We start from the raw sequence: 6,209 nt of genomic DNA on the forward strand, positions 1-6,209 counted from the left end.
GAATGGGAACACAAAGCCAGGGGTAGCTGGGAAGAGCTGCAGTGTTATCCAATTGTATTTTGACATTTTAAGTGAAGGAAGGCAGTACCTGTTGGAGACTGGACTGTATCCAGGGCACCTGGCTTCAAGGTCCTTTATTCAGTCTCCTAGACATTAGATCCAGAGCTCAGATTGACAAGGGGACAAAGGAGCAGGTCAGCTGCATGTGGTTAATTAGGGCACAACAGGCCATTGGTTATATAGTTTTACAACTTATACACCTTGGTTTAGATAACAGCAGTTTCTATATTCCTTACCAGTTAACAGACAATCAAGAAAACATTTGAAGAAATGGAATGGATGTTCATTCCTAGGCCTGGGAACATGAACTTTTTTGACCCTGCCAGCAAAATGGATGGAGCTGTCCCTGAGATGTCTGGACTCAGACAACTGTTTACAACAGAAGCTGTTCGGCTACAGGGAAGTCCCCAGCTCTCTACAGCTTGAGACTCTGCCCTATGATTAAATGGAGACTGAAAATGAAATGGTGGTACTTAGAATAAGTTTCTTTTGCTTTTTCCCAACAACCCCACTCCATCTTTTCACCTGCACTCTAAAGCAATGCTTTGCTGTAAAGGAAACCACGGTGTAGAAGAATGCAGCAACTTGTCCAGCATTGCAGCTCTTTGCAACAGAAGAGACTGGATTCAACCAAATACACGTAATCCCGGAATACAAGCTCTTTTCCCTGCGTTGGGTCTCTCTGGTGCTTAGCTTCCTGTTTGGTTTGGGCTTTGGGGAGCTTTTTTGTTTTCTGTAGAGGGAGTGTTGAGGTTAGTAGACAACTGAGCAAAATCAGTTTATTCACCTCCAGGACTTCCTGGCCAAATTCAGTCTTGACCCTCCCTAAGTCGCACCACACTTCCTTTCTCCTGGGCCTCTGCTTGAGCAAGTCTCTAGTACCACTCACTTTCCAGGGCCCTCAGGCCCACAGCCCAGCTCCCAGGCCCATTTCTGCCTGCCATAATTCATCCTGCAAAGTCCAGCTCAGCCTTCTAGAAGCTTCTGGGTTTTCTGACCTTGCTTTTGCCCCCTTCTGGGAACTTTTTCTTGTGGCATCCCTTTGGGTCTTGACTAGTATGAGAGACATGGATGTTCTTATCCATTTCTCACTGAAAAACCACACCCTTGAGACTGGGAAACCATACCCCGAGCCGGTGCTGAGTCTTGGGGCTCTCATTCCTACTTCCCGTGTTGCTGCCTTTCCCACACACAGAAGTCTGTCCCAAAGCACAGAACTGAATAGTGCTAAGCCATACAGAGTGTGGCTAACCTCAACCTCACAGGTCCAGTGAGAACCAATGATGAGAGGCCCTCCTTCTCTCAGGTGTGTTGGCAGCCTGTGGCAGGGTCCTCCCAAGTGCTAACTAGCCTTCTGATAGCTCCTGCCTCCTAGAACGCATCAGTCCTTCTTGTCTGCTCAGGGACCTGGAGATTGGGAGATTACTTCCCAGTCAATAGGGCTATCAGCTGTGAATGTCTCTTGGGGTTCTTCCAGTCTCCCTATCTCTGGGCCAAAGCTCTAGCCTGAGTCATAGTGTACAAGGGAGACACAGCGACACAGCCTTGTTCCCGTCAGCAATCCCAAGCGAGTGTCCTCCTTCCTCACTGGGAGTTCTTCCGCACCACTCCCGGTTTGGTCCCTCCCGGTGCTCCTGTGAGAACTAGAGTACCCACCCCGCCTGACTCACCAGCCCATGCACTTGTCATCCATGCCCAGCTTCTCTCCTAATCCCTCACTAGCCCAGGGAGGTACAACCTGTCTTGCTCTACCCACCATGGCTCACCAAATATCCAGCCACGGTTGTCCTGGAACTCGATCTATAGACCAGACTGGCCTCAAGCTCACAGAGATCTGCTTGCCCCTGCCTCCCAAATGCTGGGATTAAGAGCATCCAGCACCACACCTATTTTTTTTTCTTTTGAGACTCTCATACACGGGTACTATATTTACATTTCTATCCTTCTCTCTCCTCCTCTAATTCCCTCCCATTCCTCCCAACTCCCTCTCAAATTCATGACCTCTTCTTTAATTATAATCATATACATATAGATCATATCTAAAACACCTGCTCAGCCCTTTTAATGTTACTCTTATGTCCACGTGTTTAGGAATGACCACTTGGGGGGGGTGGATGATCTATCGGGGGCTCATCCCTGAAGGAAATGAATTCTCCCTCCCTCAGCAGCCTTCGATTCTCTATAGCTCTTCCTCTAGGGGTGGAACTTTGTGAGATTTCCCCTGTTGGCACTGGCATTATGCATGTCGTGTAGGTGACCATGTTGCTGAGATTTCATAGGTGCAGCTTCCCTGTCATATGTCTAGAAGACACCATCTCACAGCGGGTGTCCTGCTCCTCTGGCTTTTGTCTTTCTGTTCCTCTTCCATAATTTCTCTTGAGCCTTAGGTGAAGGGAGTTGCAACGTAAATGTATAACGTTCACTTAGTCTCTGTATTTTGACCCATTGAGGATCTCTCTAGGACCCTCTGCCAACTAGAAAAAAGAAAAGGGCCGGGCGGTGGTGGCGCACGCCTTTAATCCCAGCATTTGGGAGGCAGAGGCAGGCGGATTTCTGAGTTCGAGGCCAGCCTGGTCTACCAACCCTGTCTCAAAAAACCAAAAAAAAAAAAAAAAAAAAAAAAGAAAAGGTGAGAAGCAAAAGGTGCAACTTGTCTGTGGTTACAGGGCAAGTATGTAGAACATTGTTAGAAACTATATTTGTTTAGGGGGATGGCAGTAGTAGGTTCTCTTCTGGGATCCACAGCCCTCCAATCAGTGGCAGTTGGTTGGTTTACAATACCAGGAATGAATTTCCTCCTATTGAGCACACTTGAGTCCAGTTAGATAGTTGTTCAGTTGTTGGTTACACCCAAGGTCTAAGTGCCACTGTTGTACCATTGGGGACATCTTGCCAGGCCAGTCATTGTTGTGGTTCATAGGCTTTATAGCTAGGATGGATCTCTGTGAGTTCGAGGCCAGCCTGGTCTACAGAGTGAGTTCTAGGACAGACAGGGCTATACAGAGAAACCCTGTCTCTGGGAGGTATTGGGGGAGAGGTTAGAAAGGAAAATGTCTTACAGCTGGATCTTATGAAGGCATTTTCTTAATTGAGGTTTTCTCCTTTAAGATAACTCTAGTTTGTATGTCAAGTTGACATGAGACTAACTAGCCCAGTATGTATATGTATTTCACATATATATATATATATATATATATATATACATATGTGTGTGTGTGTGTGTGAATACACAAAGACATAAACATACAAATATATGTGTATATATGTAACACATAGGCATATACATGTATAATTAAATTTGCTTTTATTTTTACACAAATGGATGTTTTGCCTGGATGTATGTCTGTGTATCACAAGCATACGGTGGACTCGGAAACCATTACAGGATGTCAGATACTATAGTACTGCAGTTTCAGGTGGTTTGAACCATGTAAGTACTGAAAATTGAACCTCGGTCCTTTGGAAGAGCGACCAGTGCTTTTACCCGCTGAGGCCTCCCTCTAGCTCCTTATATATGTATTTTAAAGTAAGCATGTAAAATAATGTTTCCCTGTAGCCTTTTAAAACATCTTTAGTAGTACTTAGCTCTCTTTTTTATAAAGATTTATTTATGTGTATATGTTTATGTGAGTCTATACCGCCAATGTGCCCATAGGTGCCAGGAGCATTGGATCTTCCAGCTCTAGAGTTACTGGAAGTTGTGAGCCACCCAACATGGGTGCTGGGAACTGAACCCAGGACCCCTGGAAGAACAGCAAGTGTTCTTCATTTTTTTTTTTAATGTATGTGAGTACACTGTCACTCTCTTCAGACACACTAGAAGAGGGCGTCAGATCCCATTATAGATGGTTGTGAGCCACCATGTGGTTGCTAGGAATTGAACTCAGGACCTCTGAAAGAGCAGCCAGTGCTCTTAACCACTGAGCCATCTCTCCAGCCCCATAGCAAGTGTTCTTAATCACTGAGCTATCTTTCCACTCCTTTTGAAGTGGAGTTACAAAGCCCAGCCAGCTGTGCTTCAGTATAGGGTCTGACTCCTCTGGATGCTTACGATGCTTTGAAGTCATCTGTTGTATACTTCCTTCTACAAAGTCTGTTTCCCTGACTACAATGTAGATCTATGATAGAAGGAATCTTATCTTGGATCTCTTTGTGGAACTGTGCTGGTAACCAATCATTTCGGTTGATGAAGGACTAGCTGAATTATATGTTTACTGAGTAACTGCATGGTGAAGGAACCTTGATGGGGAAGGGAAATGCAGGCAAATGAATCTCTTTGGGTAGTTTACAGCAGAAATGGAAGCAGGGTGCTGCACCTCACATGATGAACTAGAGTGTCATCACAGCATCAGGATCTGCTGCCAACAGGCACAGAGAAAGTGTACAAACAAGCCCCAAGCCAGCCCACCTCTGGGCTCTCTTCTTGCAAGAGTCCCACTTTATTCCTAGACAGTGGTCTCCCAACTCCGCACACCCAGCACCACATGCCTTTGCTTGTGGGATTATTTCCATCAGCCAGAAGGTTCAATTGGATGACCCTGCTTTAGGCCATAAACTCATAAAGCAGGGATTATATCTGTCTCGTGGCCATATCCTGTGCTGTGTGTCCAGCTCAAGGCCCTCAGTTACAGTGACTAGATGGAACAGGAAAGAGCAAACACTTATCCTTTGAGCTTACCTCCCAGTCAAAGAGCTCACATTTCCCCAAGTGCCCACAGTCTCTCATCCTGTTCTTGGCTCCTATGGAAACTTGTTCCTGGTACTAACATTGTATGTGCCCTAAATTAAATTCAACAGTGTCATTCTAAAGTTGCTCAACAGCTTTGTCAGGCTGCCAGGCAATAGACATCTTGGCCATATTCCCAACCCTTCAACACAATTTTAAGCAAAGCTGTCAGCTTCATCAACCACAATGCGGAGTCTAGCCCCCATGGCAGAGGCTCAAGTTCTGGCTCCAGGAGTCTTTTTGAGCTTTTCAGTCTAATTTCCCAGCTTCTTTTCCTTGATCTCTTCCTCAAAGACAGTAACTGAGTCAGCGCCTACCACTTCCTAGGTAAAATAGGACTGTTTGCCGCAGGGACTTTCCTTGTAGGGTCCTTTTGGCTTTCAGGCCCAGCCCTTGGGCTGTGCCCCTTTATTCACTGGCTAGGCTGTTCCTTCACCTTCCCTAGCCAGGATGTATGCTGTGTGCACAGCATAATACCATTGGTCATCAAGATTCCGCCAGGCTGACTCAGAAGGAACTGAGGTGTCAGGATGCTAAAAAGAATCCAAGTATTCAAAGATCCTCAGAACTCTGATGGAAGGAGAGAAATGCGGACATTTGTGAGCTCTGAGTCATCTGCTCCCTTTGTCCATTTCAGTCATCAGAATCTTGGAAAGTTCAGGACAGGAAACACTTGTCTCTGAATGTCTTCTTTTTTTTTTTTTTTTTGGTTATTCGAGACAGGGTTTCTCTGTGTAGCCCTGGCTGTCCTGGAACTCACTCTGTAGACCAGGCTGGCCTCAAACTCAGAAATCCGCCTGTCTCTGCCTCCCAAGTGCTGGGATTAAAGGTGTGCACCACCACTGCCCAGCTCTGAATGTCTTCCATTACCTCTTTTTTTGTCTTTCTTGCTTGCTTGCTTCCTTTCTTTTTCTTTTTTTGAGACAGGGTTTCTCTGTGTAGTCCTGGCTGTCCTGGAACTCACTCTGTAGACCAGGCTGGCCTCGAACTCAGAAATCCGCCTGCCTCTGCCTCCCAAGTGCTGGGATTAAAGGTCTGCGGCACCACCGCCCATTTTATTCATTACCTCATATACAGTACATTTACCACCATTCATTGAGACCCAATCTACCTTTGGCCAGCTCCAATAAATAGAGTCTTTCATAATGAATCTGCGTTCTCACTGGAGAGATATAGGAGCTAGAAAGGGGGCCAGGAGTTAGGAACTTGTGCTCCTCTTGCAGAGGACCAGTGCTCAGCGTTCAGTTCAGCATCCGCATCAGGTAGCTCACAGCTACCTGTAACTCCAGCTCCAGAGATCCAACATACCTCTGGGAGTCAGCACACACACATGCACACACACACACACACACACACACAAGCACATGCACACACACGCACACACATGCACACACACATGTACACGCACACACGCAAGCACATG

Source organism: Grammomys surdaster, unplaced genomic scaffold (genome assembly GCF_004785775.1).
Source record: "Grammomys surdaster isolate TR1022 unplaced genomic scaffold, NIH_TR_1.0 125630, whole genome shotgun sequence".
Lineage (NCBI taxonomy): Eukaryota > Metazoa > Chordata > Mammalia > Rodentia > Muridae > Grammomys > Grammomys surdaster.